General features: G+C 46.0%; 1 protein-coding gene across 3 annotated transcripts in view; it reads left to right on the top strand.

Moving 5' to 3' along the window:
• LOC8039086 (major facilitator superfamily domain-containing protein 6) overlaps nt 1-17148 on the top strand; it is an 81408-nt gene that overhangs the window by 42407 nt on the left and 21853 nt on the right. The window lies entirely within an intron of this gene.

Raw genomic sequence — 17148 nt, 5'->3', positions numbered from 1 at the left:
ACGGGGGGCTTCTCTGGTGGCGAGGGCGTCAGTCACGGTGAGGACGACGAGGGGTGCGCTGTCGCCGGTGGCGTCCCTGGTGTGCGGGAGTGCCACCGTGGCGAGGACGATGAGGGGCTCCCTGTCGCCGATGGTGTCCCTGATGGGCGGGATCTCCATTGTGGCGACGGACTCCTTGGCACTGGTGGCGTCCCTGGTGGGCGCGACTGCCATCGTGGCTTGCGTGGGGCTCCGGGGAGGCACGGCTCTGGCGGGTTCAAAACTGGGCAACAAGGCGCTGCTTCAAAGCCCTCCCCCTGTCCGAGAGGCTGACCCGAGGGTGGGCAGGAGCTAGCCTCTCGTCATCCGCCACTGACCCCTCCAAGCTCGGCCCAGACTCCAACCCTGGCTCGTGAGGGTCCGGTTCTGCCTCCCTCGATGAAAGGCACATATTGTGGAGCACTGCACGAGACGATATAATGACGGTGGCTGTTGTTGGATGATAATACAGAGTCCGGTGTCTTTGCAGACACTGGAATCTGCTTTTCAACAGCCCAATGCAGCGCTCCACAATGGACCTTATCGAAGAATGTGCCCTATTAAACCGGCCCCAAGCGGTGGAGGTCGCGTGGAATCCAGGGACAGCGCTGTCACCTGCAGAGTCGGAGAAGGAAATGTATGATATTAATGCTGTTTTTTTTTAAAGAATACTTCAACGACAGTTGAAATATACCCGTCGTGTTCAGAAATAGGCTGAATATGATCCACAATACCCGTAAATGACAATTGCACATTTGTATTTTGAGCTTGATGGCTGTATTTTTCGTTATAAACAGCCAACACTGGCAAGGGCTCGGAGAGCAGCCAGCTGAGAGCACGTCACATCCAATGCCATTGTGATGTAGTTTATCTCGGGATGAGCAAAGCTGCGGCGAGGCAGACGTCGTCAGGATTCCCTAGCTGTTCCAGCAACCAAAGCGGTCGAAGCACGCCAGTGATCGGGCCACCGCAACTAACCCCAAAGCTGCTTTTGTGTGAATTTTGAGTGACGGGTTAATCTTCTATCATCTTGGGACACACGAAAGAGAGTCCCGTCGAGTGTGGAATTCCTCCCTCCCCTTTTCTCTTCTGCTGGCCGTAGAGCTGTCGGGATGGCGTCAGGTTCAAAGCATGTATAGTTCTAGGTAAGACAGTTATCATCCCTACCTGTCAAGGTTCCTAGACGGGCATTACAAACGGCTTTAGCGACATCTAGAAAATGCTCTTTGCTAATTGTCTAATTTATTTAAATGCCTTTTAGTGCCTTTTTTAACAAGATATTGATGAGTTCGATGTGATACTGCTCTTTTGAACACGTATAGACCAAAAAGTAAGCACCGAAATTTCGTTGTAGTATCCCTTTAAAATTGCTCACAACTACGCAGGTAAAACTGCTGTTTGCAACCTTTCCCCCCTCTAGTTGACAGCTGCGTCAGAGTGTTTCCAAGGAGACGTGTCACAGGTATGGCCAGAGCGCATGCCAGTTATCCATGTTCGGAACAATATGTGTGACATTGTAGCTTATAAGTGGTGCACAGCCATCATGTACAGAAGCAACAAATGGAGTATGCTTACCGAGCAGGAGCCTGCCATCGTCTATCAGCCGGCCTTGCTTGAAGTTGCTCCGGAGCCACGAGTAGCGCCACGCGAAGGAGTTGTGCACCGACCCAGGATACCGTGGGTCGATGCTCATCACCCGGCAGTCGGTGTTACACACCTGCAATAGTGAGACATATGTAGACATTAATTCAACTGAATCCGCAAACAGTTGATTGCACTCATTGTCATGGGGCCCTGTCAAACACTATTTACATGTTGAACAACACACCACCATAAATTATGTGGTTTACAAACTTAAAATATTAAGACAGCGCAAAAAAACGACGGAATATTGGATGAAGGAGGACACAGACAGAGCGCTGTCTGTGTTACAAAGATTAAAATTATATGATAAATAGCCACTACCTTTGATCCACGCAATGGTTTAGGCAAATTTGTTTTTTTCTTCAAAGGAGAGTTTACACTTTAACACGCAGGACAGGGACTAATGCTTAAAAGCCTAACACGATATGAAAACAAACAGAGATCGAAAGCTTGAGCTAGCCGCTTTGGATAAAGCCCCGGCGGCTGCACGAGCGCTCGGGCAGCGAGTGCTCCAGTCAAGCCGTTCGCGCTTGCAGTCTTCTCAGTTAGTTCATGCTAAGGTGAGACGTAGTATATATGTGATCATACGTACCTCCATCGCGTTCAGAGCGTAGAATTGTTTGCGGCACCAATACGCCGCCTTCGTGACGGTGGGGTCGTTCTGTGACGGACCGACGATGGCGATCATCGTCCCGTCGACGCAACCGATGACGCCGGGTATCCTGCCGAGCCGTTGGAAGCCCCTCTCGACGTCTTCCCTCTTGCCGGTTGTCTGGGAAAAGTCGATCCAGCCGCGCCAGATCCCCAGAGGCTGCACAATAGCGAGGGACACAGCCCGCACAACAATGCCGACTGTAGCCCGATTCCTCGCTATATGCTCGTCGCTCGCCACCATGCTCTGGAAACTCCCCGCACAGTTTGCTCCCCGTGGCTAAAAGCGAAGTGCGCACAACACTTGCTGTTCCACAGACATCACCGTCCACGAACCTCGCAGCCTCAACTCTGGCTCCTCGCGCAGTTCGTCGCACAATCAACGGACCACATTCTTGGTGAGACGGTACTGCCTCCGAAAAGCTTCCTCCGGTAGTTCAAAGGCATCGCGGTGTCGCGGTGCTGCCGGTGGAGCCTTTCCGGAGGGAAAAAAGAAGTTGAACAATAGAAAGACTGTCGCTCTGCCTCCGAGACGCCGTGTTTCCAAATTCGCTACCGCGAAGAGACCATCGACAGACTCGTTCCCTTTTCAGACGAAACACCGAGGAAACGATACGTCAAAATGTTGTCACTTCCGGTGGGGGCGGTTCGCCGTCTCCGCCCACATTTTCGTAGGGAACTTTCGTCATTCGAGCCTTAACCAATCAGACGCGATGTCGTCACTTCCGTTTCTTTTAGGAGAAACGAAACATTTGTCCAACATAGGTCCCCTGGTCTGCATGAGCTACTTCTCTAGTGCAGTGAAAAAAATGCATAGGAAACAAGAAACCTGGGGAAGCACCAGCAGGCTCATATACACACGCATCAACTGTATTACGCTCGAAACTTGACGGCGATCTGACATGGTAGTCGCGCAGCGTGGTGCTAAGCTGAGCTCACGATGTATGCACTGCCGCCGGCGCGGACGCTGGCAGCTACCAACGCCGTCCCCATCAACAGCGGATGTTACGAAACCAGTACCCGTAGCCCGGTCAACAAGTCAAATCGTGCGAGCATGCTGAAGAGGCAGCACGAGATTACTAAACACGACGTAGTACGTACCCCCCGTCGACAAACGATGTTTCCACCGTTCGTAGCGGCCGAGGACCGACGGCCGGTTCTTCACGTAAGTGAATACAGTCGGCACGTAGTCAGGGTGGCTGTTGTCCAGTGATGGTTCCCCTGTTTTATAAAGTGGAAGTGTTACATTTCCGGTGCTTCTCGAAAGTACGATAAAGGTGACTTACCTGTTACGAAGTGATCCTCGCATATTCGCGACTCCTTACTTGGCTCCCAAGCCTTGTTTGGGTCTGACGGGAGCACTCGCTTCACTGCTCGGATCCAGGCCGCTCTTCGATGAGGGAACAGTTTCTTCGAAGGGAATCGAAAATAGCTTTTCTTGTCTCCTGGCCGGTGCCAACTCCGGCAGCCAAAGGCCACGCAGCTCGTCGGCATCCCGCGGAATGCGACAGCGAAATCGTAGCGTAGTCGCGTAGTCTTGCTATGGTCTCACGCTTCGCTAGCTTGTCGTCTCTCCCAACATACCCTCGAACCCGGGCGTCCGGCGCGCAGAGATACCGCGCATGCGCACTCCGTATTTTCGCAAAACGTGGATTGCGCCACCCTGCGCCAATTCACTTCCCTGCGCCAGCTTGCTCCAAAACGCCAATTTCAACTTTTTTTTTTTTTTTTTTTGTGTGTTTTTTTTTAATTTAGCGGAAAACGGTTGGCCACGGGCCACCATGAGGTGTGTACTTTTGCTTAGGTGTCACTGCGGGTGACTCGTACCAACTCGACTGGGGCTCCGAACCATGTCTAACCTCAGGGCGAGGCGTCGATTTTAGTTCATCGAGAGTGCGATGTCGTTTTTTACTACAAAGAGTTTATATACGAACACATCGGTTTGGTTTCGGGCATAGTTGGTTGGCGCGGTTGGAGCGCGCATGCAGTTGCCCGTGGTCCCGATTTGCCGTGATCGTGGGAGTTGGTGCCTCGGCACCGGTGGGCTACCTTGGCCATTAACATGAGCAGAAGCAAGTGGTCTTTACTAGCTTTACCTGTTATTTGGTAGCCTACATATTTGGACGCTTAGCCGTGAAGAATCGCGAGCACAGGCACATCCGTTCTCGAGCTCAATTTGTCTTGTCAAAACGAAACCAAAACCATCATTGTGTGCGCGAATGTGCACGCTGTCGTGTGTTGTCTACCGCCGTCAAACCACTGGCGAAAACAATACCCGCGATCTTAAGCGAGTTGGTTAATTGGCAGTGCTACACACTTTTTTGTTTCTTTCCTTTAGCGTGGAGGAGTGGGGGTGACATCAGAAATGCCGTACAACACTCCCGCGCTGCCGATTCCTGTCAAGAACGCACCTTAACTTGCTATAGCCACTCTACTCGTATACGTTTCTGGTGGGGGGGGGGGGGGGGGGGGGGGGGGTTGGGTTGGGTTGGGTAGGGTAGGGTAGGGTAGGGTAGGGAGAAGTTGGTGGGCTTTTTGTCACGTAAGAAGGCAGCCTGCCCCGCAGGGATCAGCGCCTGATCAGCTACATCTCATTTTCAGTCTCGTTCAAACTGTCTTCTCTTAAAGCACTTCTACTGAGTGCACAAGAACTCATAAGCAAGGGTGAGGCAGTTAAGGACATGTAAAAGGTGGGGAGTGGACACCTCCTGCTAAGAGATGTGAACTCTAAACTGCCCAAAGTACTCGAGCGCATAAAAGAAATTGACTTTGCTCTTCAAACTGTGAAAAAAAAGGTGAACTTCAGTTGTATCTAAATTACACAGATTCAACTTAGTCACAACCCTTTTTTTTTAACATGGATGGAGCCTGTGGGCTCTTCTAGTCAGTGTTTATGCTGCATATGTATTAGTGGCTGTGATATTTTTAAGACAATATATTTTTCCATCCAAAGTAATTAGATATAGCTTTGTATGTTAACTTGGGTGTAGGGATTACTGTATTTTATGAACAGGGATTAAGAACATTTGTATTTAATGAAAACAGGTCAGCAAGGACTGCTTTATTCTGAAACATGTTGTGGTACCTTAATTTTTTTTATGGAGACACGCAATGCACAGCATTTTATGGAGTACATAAGGTTGCGTTGCTCTTCTAGTCGATGCTTAAAGCTGCATATGTACGAGTGACTGTGGTAGTCTAAAGATATAAAATACCCATTTTATTTTGCATCTGAATTTTCGTCAAATGTCAGTAGCCTTGTATTTTGTTACTAAACTTGATATGATAGTGATTGAACATGTGTATTCTTTATTAAACAAAACTGTAGTCAGCGAAGGTAGTTTATCTGACACTTTGCAGTGGTTTAGTTTTCTGGATACATGTTTACAAGTGGTCTATTAAGTAGACGGTTTTGTACTGGCGTGGCTCAAGTTGGGCTTTTATTGTCGGGGCCTCCCATATAAAGTCTATCATGACTCTGCCTGCTGCCGGAATGGTTCTCAAAGCCTTTCCTTTGCATAAATTGCCAATATTCCATATTTCAATGCAATAGAAATAGAAAAATGTGTATGTATGTTGCTTGAAAATTATTCTGGGATGTGCATGCATATATTTTTGCTACATTTTCACATTTAGAAACAACAAATCACTTTTAGACATTTGTTTGACCTCCGTGACCTGCTCCAAAACCTACTTCTACGGCTACAAAACTTATTTTTGCTGCTCCCGAGCTGCTCTAAAGCGAGCCTTTTACTGCTCCAAAACTGCTCCAAAGTGGGACTTTTGCTGCTCCCAGCCCTGATACAAAAGGCTCTAGCCCGCTTCCACCCCTGTTAAATGCTTTTCGTGAATAAACCTTCAACTAAGCGTAAGTGTGCAAACGAGCTGGTGTGAATGGCACATTACCGAAACCCCCGGACAGCCGGTAAAAAAAACGACACAGACATTCAAAAGTGTTTTAAGTGTCGGTCCTTTACCTCCAGTGTCATGTTTTCTGACAGGTACATGAGTAAAACTTTTCAGTAAGTCGCATACCCATTTGTTTTTATACCAATGGTTTTTATTTCTAGTAATTTGGCTCCACCCTAAAGACAGTTTCACAAGTGACTACCTTAGTCTTAACAAATGTAAGGTAAAACATCTATAAAGCACTGTTATGCCCCAAAACTCGATACTAAGAAATTCGATGAAACGGCCCTTAGCGATTCGATGAAACGGCGTTCGATGAAATGGCGTTCGATGAAATGTCCATTCATTCGATGAAACGGCGTTCGATGAAATGTCCGCTACCCGTTAGTAAGTATCCGACGCTACGAGCTATCTTAGCCAATCCCGCTCCGTGAACGTAGCCCGTGATGCGCTTTGCGCGCGTCGCTGTGCCCCCTCCCAAGGGTCACGTGACACTCACACGGCCTCCGATTGGCTCCAATGGCTCGTAGCATCCGCTGCGCTTTAACGTAGGATGAAACGGGAAGGCGATGGCGCTAATTTCCTGGGATCCTGTGACTTTGCGTAAAGGTAAGGAGACGCGGAAAATCTTTCGTAAGTATAACTGCAAGTTTTTGAATAGGAAGTTGTAACTTTTGGTGTTAGAGAGGCAAGTTCAAGAAAACTATAAAAACTTTTTTTTTGTAGTACACACGATTTATAAGTCACGTATAGTCGACATTTATACACGCAATACACAGGCACCATACTCAAGCCCTTCAAAAGAGGTTCGCTAGGATAGTCATATGATACAGACTTGTACGTAAATCCGTTACAAGTAACGCAGTTACTTGTAATCCCTTACATTTATGAGTAATTTTGTAAGGGAATAATTGCATATTTTACAAAGTAATTGTAAAGTAATTTTCTTACTTATTTGAGTAATGGAATGATTGGAGTCCCTCACTTTTCCGTTTTCATTCACGGGGAAAAAAAAACGGGAATATAAAACACTAACAAAAAACGTTTCTAATTCTTTTTTTTTGTAAGAGTAAGTTTTACATTGTCAGCTGGTGTTCTTCAGATGCTGAAAATCTTTCTCCATGTCACCTAAAACCTCGAATCAAATATATATATATATATATTTTTTTTTTCGTGGCTTGGTTGTTTGCAAATTGTAACTTGTCAGCTTGCTTCCCCATGACGAAGGAGGAAGCACACTGATACAAAGAACCGGACTCTCAGTACAATCAATATTAGACAAACTCCCGAAATGTTGCCTTCCAACGAAAAAAAAAAAAAAAAAATCACAGTGCACGCTAGCTGGTGTAGCGGATCTGTGCGCGACTTTTCTTTTCGTCCCTTCCCCCCTCCTTTGCTTTCGGAGACGCCGAGAGGACACAAATGGTCGTCAACTGCGCGCCTTCCAAAAGCTCCAAACAATTAACAATGCCCTCTTCGGTTATAGTGAGTACGACAGTTTGCATAATGTCACAACAAGTAGCGGCGCTCCTTCTTCCGCTGAATGAACCTCAAGGCAGAAATCGACTGAATCGGATGTGACATTAACTGGCATGCTGCTCAAAAGATAATAGAACACTTATCTTCTTTCGGAAACTCGAATGTTTATTTTGTTTTGTGCGGCTTTTCCCTGATCTTCTAAAAGCTTCAGGTTGCCTTTATCCCCGTCACCCTCCTTGCTTTTTCTTTTCTCTTTTTCTTTTGCAATATCCGGGCACGTCGTTGGTGATATATGGCAACTTTTAGCGACGGTGGTACTCCGGTGCGAGAATCGAGCTCCCTAACTCCTGGATGGTCGACTTAGGTGCTTGTAGACGTGGAAGTATGAGGTAAGAGTAAGACTCTTATTCCCGTGCTACATGCGTTTTGGATGGCATCATGAAACGGCAGGCACGGCTTACGTCTATATTCTATATTTCTGTTTTTATCAATATTATATTTTTTTTTCTCAAGGTTCACCTGATGTTCTTGCTGGTTATTTGTCCTACTAGCTCATCCTCTTATTCACCGGCCTCTCAACCAAGGCACGACATCTGTTCAAAGCTTACGAAAGGTTGATATAAAAACATATTCTAATCTATAATTTAATTGTTACCTGTAAATACTCTGTCTTGCTATGTTCCTGTACCACCGTTTGGCGATATTTGCCGGCTAAAATATATTTAAATGATATATTCAGATACGTTGATTTTATTCGAGGCTAATTATCTGTATAACAACGAAGGTTTGCGCTTTCACCTGGGCAAAGAGCTGTTTCATTTTTGTCAAGAAGCACGCAGTGCAGTGCGTCAGGAATTTGTGGTTGCCTCATTTGAAAGGCTGTTCAGCGCGGTGGAAGACATCTTCACTTAGAAACGAGGCAAGACGTCCGACCAGACCTTCGAGAGCGCTGTTGCCCAAGGTCACAAAAGTGTGACTGGTGGCGACAATAAACGCTTCCATAACACTTGAGTTTTTGGGTAACGGTCACTCACTTTTACGGAAGCGTGATTGTAACTGTAATTAGTTACAATTTAGCCTTGTGTAATTGTAACTGTGATTCCTAATTTTTTTTTTAGTAACGTGTACATGTCTAGTATGATACATTACAGATACTTTAGAATTTTCTTTTTCTCCAAGACGAGAATTTTATTTAAATTGGTATTCCTGGTATTCCCCCAGACTAGATGGAAACACTTTACCGAGAAAGAAATGATGAAGAAAATGAGTAATTTAACATTTTGTGGTAGAATATCACGGCGACGGTACATCGAGCCAGCAACGCGGGACAGTTTTATCAAAATGTAATTTACATGTTCTTCCTATCTCATTCGACATGTGGAAATGACACCAAGTGTCTTGAAACTGGAAAGAACATCGATTTTTGTGGAATTTAAGTTAATAGGACTTGTTCTATTATCACTCTTGTTGTTAGGACGAAATGAAATTGCCTTTGTTTTGTTATCATTAAGTTGCAAAGCGTTAGAGCAACTCCATGTAACAAAATATTTCAGTTTGATTTGCACTAATTACTAGTTCGAGACAGCAGTTGTCTAAAAAAATAAGAATAAATTTGTATCATCAGCATAAATTATATATGTAATATTTTTGTTCAGGTTTACAATGTCGTTGACCTATACATGCCTTGCAAGTGACGTCACGCTAGGGAAGGACGGGGCCTCGCGCCATACTGGTGGTTGACTTCACACCGCGCGGATGCCCTTACCAAGGCGTAGGATGCCGCTAGCGGCCCGAACATGCACTCTTAGAAAAAAGGGTCAGTATAGTCCTCCCTAAAGGGAGGAACGCTCTTGACACATATGTTCCTTCAGAAAGGGAGAAACTTTCGTCCCTTAAGCAGGGGAGGAAAAGTTCCTCCGTCGACTGCATCTCATTATGGCGGCCACGAATCGAGCAAATCGAGCTCGGTAAGGCTTAACGAGAACACTAAGTCTATTGCACGAAGCAGAGGAGCAGGAAATAAAAACGTAACACGAGCTTTCCGCGAACTGTATTTATTTCCGAAGTTTCTTTACCCCTGCAGGTACAGAAACTTACGTTTCGAAAGCATGCAGTCACTCAGTCTTCTCATCGTCAGCACTGCGATGTTCAACGGAGACAACCGGCACTCAGTTCGCGCACTTTATGTCCTACCTTTGCTATTCCTCGAGCCACAATTCCTTCGTCAACCGTTGCGTCAACCGCACATCACGGAGGAGTGAAAATCATTCGCCCGCAAAACCAAAAGCCGCTCTCAAAATTAAGCAAATCCGAAGCAACCTCTTGGCTTATCTCAACACGGTAACACGAAATTATGGCGTAGCCGCGTAGCGTAAAAGGATGTTAAATCGCTTGCCACCAGATGGCAGGGTCAAGCAGAGTAATCGCACGTAGCTAGGCTAGGTGGCGCTAGGTACCGCCCAATTCATGTTTTACAAAAAAATATTTTTATTTCCTTACGCCACAATTACGTTTCCTTTTCTTCGGAATCTCTAACACATGTAGACACGTTGCGCACACTACAAACATCAGGTCAACATATATTGAACGCATACAAAGGCATCGCACATACAAACAACAATACAACAGCACACAACCGCGATCACTACTACCGAGCCCTGCGTTTCCGTCTTTTATAGTGGTCGTTTTGAACGTACGGAATTTTTCGGTGACTCCCTAAGCAAAAAAAAATATTCCGAACATGTTCATTTCTTTCCAGCAATGTCATACATCTGAGGCTATTTTTAATGGCTCAGGGGATGAATCTCTTATTAAAAAGAAGACGCTCGATCATGCCATAATTATTTGAAAGCCAATAAATCGAGCCGCTCCAATGTGGTTCCAAGCCATGAGTTTGTTTTCCCGCTTGGCCCTTCGTACCCAGTATTTATATTGTAGTGTTCGTTTTTCTATTTGTGCTGTTCGCGCAAAGCTGCAATTGCCGTCTTGAATTAATCTCTGTAGAGCGGATATCCACTCAGCTGGAAGTGATGCTTCACGGGCACAGAAATCGCTTTTCGATCAACTTGAATGCAGTCAAAGCCGCGACTTGCGACAACTGTTAAGTGTACGGAGCTGCGCCGTTGCGAGCTCGAAAACTTCTAGCGCTCATGCCAGCGCGCCACTTAGAGGGCAGTTTCTACCGGAACCGTAATATATTTAAACAGTAAAATAAAGGATAGCGTTTTTTGTTTTTTTTTTCGATTTTACCTGTCTTTTTTTTTTATGCTAAACTTCCATTATAAATATACGTACTTTCCGTCATACTTTCGTAGTGTTGTCTTTTCCCCAGAGCGCAATCGCTCTCGGGGACCGACAGTCACATTGGCCACTGTACGATAGGAGCTTACCGTTCAGACCAGCGTTCCAACATGACTATCCACACGTCGATCGACTGCACCTAATCCCTCAAGTGGTTTTAAACTCTTTAATGTAAAGCGGAATGTGATCCTGCGACACCCCGGCCCCTCCGATAACGGCCCGACCAGCCGCATCAATGCCCGACAGTTTACGTCATCTCATCTTGTTGTTACACCACTGATACGCGAACACACGGTCACATCGGCGATAATTCCAGTCTTCTGTTCACAACCCACGACACTGCCATCACGATGTCGCTGACACGAAGAAATACAGAACCACGTTGACGATGTTGCTGACACGCAGAAGAATCACGTTGAACGCCGGTTGGCACTCGGCACGGGACAACGGAACCGAACTCAGCACGGAAGGCACCCAGGCAGCCGGCAGGACAACCTGCCTTCCTTGGACGCAGTTCCCGCGATTTCCATAACGTCGAAAACGTCGACACAGTTCCTCGTGGTTTCGCGGTTTCGCTCCTGTAGTTCCGCGTGTGTCCCGCAAATCGGAGACGGCCGTCTTACCCAGTGTATGTAGCGCTGCTGGCACTGCTCCGGAACTTCGCTGTTTCTAGCGGCTTCGTTAGCTCGTTTGATAAAATTAGTGGTAAAAACGTCAATGCAACCGAAATGTTCTGCACGTTTGGACTAGAAGACAGAATTACAGGCGGCCTTCGCTGCCGCTGAAGCTCAATCAACTCAACATTAATTTATTAAACAACGTGCGCGATGTGCTCGAAAAATGAAACCGAAAGAAGATGAGTCGGGAGGGCGAAAGCTTTCTCCGGTCTGCCTGGAGGAGGAAAACGTCCCGGTGAATAATAAGGACTTTAATTTTCCTTTCATCTGTCTGGGTTTGTTTATGCGTGTTTTGGTAAATAAATAAAAAAAAAATAATAAAAAATAATTTACGAAAAAAAAAAAAAAAAAAAAAAACCCGCTCCTCTGGGAATCGAACCACTGACCACTTGGTCAGTAGCGCGATGTTCTACCCCTGCGCCAACTGAACAAGGAGGAACTCGCCTTCCTCCTGTCATCTGAACAGCCGTTCCTCCCTTCTCTGGGCAACTTGTCCGTAACAAGGAGGAACAGTCGCTTTTGCTACCTTTCTCCTCCCTTTTTTCTTAGAGTGTGCGCTAACATGCACCATATTTTCAACAAAGGTACCTAGAGTTGTGTTACACGTATCTTGAAAACACGTGCTGAGCTTACGCTGATGTCACTTATCCAGTACGTGCGGAATTTTTCGGCTTTGGTGCGATTGTGCTACGAGCAGAAAGTTTCGAAATGCCGCCGACAAAGTTTTGACGCGAAGGGCTGCCGTGTCGCAAGAAAAAGAAAAAGCTTAATTGCGCCCCCTATAATTTGACGAGCAGTCGCTTTCAGAAAAAGTGTTACAATTTTGTGAAATACTGTTAAACAACGCAAGGTTACCGTCATAATATAAACCCTGAGACAAGGATAAATCAAATAGCGGACAAGACAACTTTCATTGTCTCAGGGTTTATATTATGATGCTTCCTAACCGGCTCGCCTGCATACTTTCGCTCCTTGCAAAGGTTACCGTATCGCGGACGGCACAAACCGATGACCCGGCGGCGGCGGCTCGGCGAGCTTGCACACGGGGGCCGCCGCCGACCGATCGCCGTCTAGCCGGGCCCGCGGCGCGACACTCGCCCGAACTCGGTCGGGAGCCCCGAAGGTGCGTTGGAAGCGTGGAAACGGCGTTATGTATCGAAGGCCAATGGCCATATACACTACGAACGAGCAAAAGCCGATACAAAGGCGTGCGCAAACGGAAACAACGGTAGAAAAGTGCCGTCGCTCGCCGCTATGAAATGTGCCCCGCAAACTCGATAATCCGCGGCCGCATCCCTTTCCTGCCGCTCGTACTATCTCTAACTTGACGGCTACTCTGTCTGGCGGGGCAGGCCGACAAAACGATTGGACGATCGTCGGGATACGGGGTAATTGCTACAGCCGAGCGCGGCGCAGTCTAACATTGCTCTCGCTGCGAAGGGCCGTCAAGTCAACCACCAGCACGGTAGATACAGGTGTTCGACGTCATCATGTGACGTAGATGCAAGGCATGTAAAAGATAAAAATGATTCCGAAATTCGCCCCTGTGAAACTTCGGATAAGATTGGTTTTACATCAGACCTAATTGTGTACGATGTGCAAGTTTCCACGAAAACCATACATTTCTAGCTTTCTTAATAATAGACTGTGGTTTATGTGATTGAATTCTTTACTAAAGTCTGTAAAGATTCAGAGTATAATTTTTATCCTCGAAACTTCGCAAAATGTATTATTTTATAGCGATAACATTATTACGCAACTACTCAAGAAGCTATGTATATTCTGGGCTCCTAATGCGCAGTAGGTATGCGCAATGGATCTTTTCAACTCACTGTGCGGCAGCACTCCTTCACATTCGCACCCTCTTCGAAGGACCTGACGACCTTGACGTCGTCCTTGGCGCCGTTCTAGAGGTCGTCCTAGACGTCGACTTTGACGTCACCCTAGAGGTCTTCCTCGAGGTCGTCCTAGACGCCGTCTAGAGGTCGTCTTTGAGGTCATCCTATAGCTCGTCCTTGAGATCACCCTGCAGGTCGTCCCAGAGGTTTTGCTGATGTCGTCCTTGACGTTCTCTTTGACGTCGTCCTAGAGGACGACGTTAAGAACGACGCCTAGGAAGACTTCTAGGGTGATCTCAAGGACGACAAAGATTTAGCCTCGTCCTAGAGGGCGGTGCTAAATGTAGCGGATAAATCGACGTCACGACCTGTGCAGCAATTCAGTTTCCCCGTTAAATTTGGCGTTGTACATCGATAAATGCGATAGCATTCATAGATAATCTCCCCAGTGCTTTCTACCAATTCGCCTCGACCATCAATTTGCTGCTCTGTAATTTTTTGTTGTAAAACTGCAAGCTCTGTAGATCGACATTTACGAAAACCAAACTGTGATGGAGTGATTGTATTATTTTTATATGAAATCTTTTATCGGGTGCGAATGTAGAATTTTGTAAGTCCTTTCGAGAATACCGATAAAATTGAAATACCTGTGGTTACCCATATTGTTCTTATCCCCCCTTTTTGTACAAAACGGTGTCCCTTGCAATCTGCATTCTTTTTAGGAAATACCTATTTTTTAGGAAATACCCCTTGACGCATTAAAGACACACATAAACAGGTCAACATGAGATCTATTATATATTTTATCGGACCTACTTGCATGTCACCAGAGACAGCTTGATTTATTTTTTAGTGACAAAAATGTTTGAATCACTTTCGTATCTGGAGCTGGTTTTCAAGAAAGATCGAGGTTGCATTTCGACTTTCTGTGTACACGCAAGCGTCTTCACCAGTCATATGCCTAAGTTTACAAAATGATAATTAAAAGCGTTTGGTCGTTCTGTTAGTTTCATGTCATTCAGATAATTTTTTTTTTCAATTTGTTTGGTACCATTGGAACGATTTGAAACATTATTAAGATTTTTCCCACGTGACGTTCATTTGCATTGCGGCAGACAAAATAATTGCTGAAATATCTTGTTCTAGCAGATTTTAGCTCCTTTGTAAGTCTGTTTCGGTACAAGCGCCACGAGTCCCTGGTCGCTGCCACACACCGTCTCGCACTTCCCGGAAACTCCCAAGACGGCTAAAAGCTTTTTTTTCTTCTTTTTATGACAAAACAGCAGGGCGCACACTTGGCCCACTTCATTGGTCATCAAATAAATACGTTTCAAAGCAAAGCGAAGTATAATTTGAACGTGTCAAGGTTTTTAGGCTCCCTTGTTTCTACGAATCATTTGTATAAAGCATTTTGTTTTCTATTAATCTTTATTAGAAATTTTGGAGTTATCCATAGTTTACGGTTTATTTTTGACAACCCAACAGTTCTAAAGGGAAAACAAACTCTTTATATATGTGCTGCAATTTGCATAGAAAAAGATCATGTGCTACGGCAACGTCCAGTTCATCATAGACTTTCCATTATACGTCGGTAGACTTAACACGTCGATTTCATCTGAACACCATGTTTACGTAATCATAATGACATTGAATACAACATTAAATTCGTCAAAGAGTAAAACCAAATTCAACAGTTTTATTTCGGGCAGATCGTGCGTTGAAATGAAAGCCATTTGAACGATCTACAATACTCGTTTCCGAGGTATGGTTTTAGTTCGGAGGCAATGAACGAAAAAGTTTTGTTAGTACTGTAATTACAAAGACAAACGTTAGGCAAGAAATACAGTTTACTTCAAATGTTGAAGGACCATCTCGCACCTGACAAGAGTAACTCACTCCCCGTCTCTCCGCCTCAAAAAAATTGGTCGTTACGGTGACATGCATATTTGTAGCCATTTTCTTTTGCCCCTTCCTTTGTTGCTGCGAGCAATGCACGGTTTGTCTAGTCTATGTTCTCAAGAATATAGCAGTCCTCATCGGTGCGACTAAGTTTCTTCCTATTGTCTAGCCAGTGGTCGCGGGTGGCCTGTCTTACAAAGTGAACAATAATGCCCGGGATTTTATCAGCACGAGCTGGCAGCCTGCGCAACATTGCAACATCACTTTCTGTAAGTGCTCGCGCATCTAGTTTTACTGACACCTGATTTAACTCTTCAAGTAGGTTTTCGTGCTCAGAAATCGGCAGACCGTGTATTTCAAGGATCATTTTCCTAGTCTACCATTCCGACGGATTCATGTCCTGCACCATCTGTTGTGCATTAAGCTGTCTTTCGCGGTTTTCGATATTTGTCACCCTTTTACTCAAACCTTTTATGTCGTCATCGTGTTGACGCCCGTGTTTGAGAACTTCGTCATATTTTGCCGACATCATGCTTACAGAGTGTTCGATAGCCGAGACAGTTTCTTTTAACCACGTGAAAGACTTGAGCTTTTCGTTGCTCTCGTCCGACTTCTGTTTCGGCTCTTGTGTGCTCTGGCTACTCCTCAACCTAGCGGTTCTACATGTCCGGCAATGCCATGCATTATGCCAAGCTTCACCTTTTGCTTTAAATGTTTATTCTGAAATACCGGAACAAGGTCCCAGGTGATAGAAGTACGTGCATTCCGTGCATTGCATATCATTATCTTCGTCGTACGGCGCATCACAACAAACACAGCAGTTAGCCATAGCAGAAAACAAGAAGAACTAAGAAACAAACTTAAACAGAATTACGATGTGGCAACAGCTGCAGCGCAAAGAGAACTCAACCAGATGCTGAGTGCGAAACTAAACAAAAATTGCCTTCCAACTTGGAATGTTTTTCAGCGGAGTTAGCCTTCTGTTCACGACGCTGCTGCTGCTGCTAATCTGTCGGTGTCGTTGGCACGCAGTCCCTTTTAACACGATAGCGTTTAGGAGCTTGTATCGCAGAAACTCCGGCGTCGGCGAAACCAAAAAATCCCATAATGCAACGCGCGCAGCCACGTGTGACGTCACGGGTGGTTGTGATTTCTGCCAAATATAGTGGAACAGTTTTCCGTCATATTTAGCCGAAAGTTCCCCGCAAAATTTAGCGGAAAGTTTTCTCGCCAGATTTAGCAGGTCGATAGAGTCATGACGTCACAGCCACGTGTGACGTCACGCGTCACGTGCCAACGTCACACGTGACGTCACGTGACACGTGACGCTAAGGCGTGGGAACGAGCGCTGGTTTTATGAGAAGGCTTCCGCTCTTAAAGGCGACGCTTAATCGTCCCGAAAGTTTTTTATATTAGGCTCGGTGGTGGCATGTAGCTGCTTGTGGTATCAGAGGCAAGCTGCAGGAACTACAGCGTTGCTGGTCCTCGCTGCAGCACGCTTCCTTGGTAGATGATACAGCGGCCTGGAATGATTGTCAGCGTCGCTGCCGCTGCTGCCAATGTCTGCCAATTGAGGAATGGACGACGTGGAGGAAGCTAGGCGCACCGGAAATCTCGCAATAGATGCGCAATCGTGTTCGCTTACACACTGAATCGGTGCCTCAAGCCCCCGGGCGATTCAAATGGTACAGCTGTATCCCATCATCCATCCCCCCCTCCCTTTTTAGATGCAA

This window comes from Ixodes scapularis, unplaced genomic scaffold (assembly GCF_016920785.2).
Source record: "Ixodes scapularis isolate PalLabHiFi unplaced genomic scaffold, ASM1692078v2 PGA_scaffold2__306_contigs__length_199485367, whole genome shotgun sequence".
Lineage (NCBI taxonomy): Eukaryota > Metazoa > Arthropoda > Arachnida > Ixodida > Ixodidae > Ixodes > Ixodes scapularis.
Note: the sequence above shows the minus strand (reverse complement) of the source record. Positions and strands in the feature narration are given on the sequence as shown.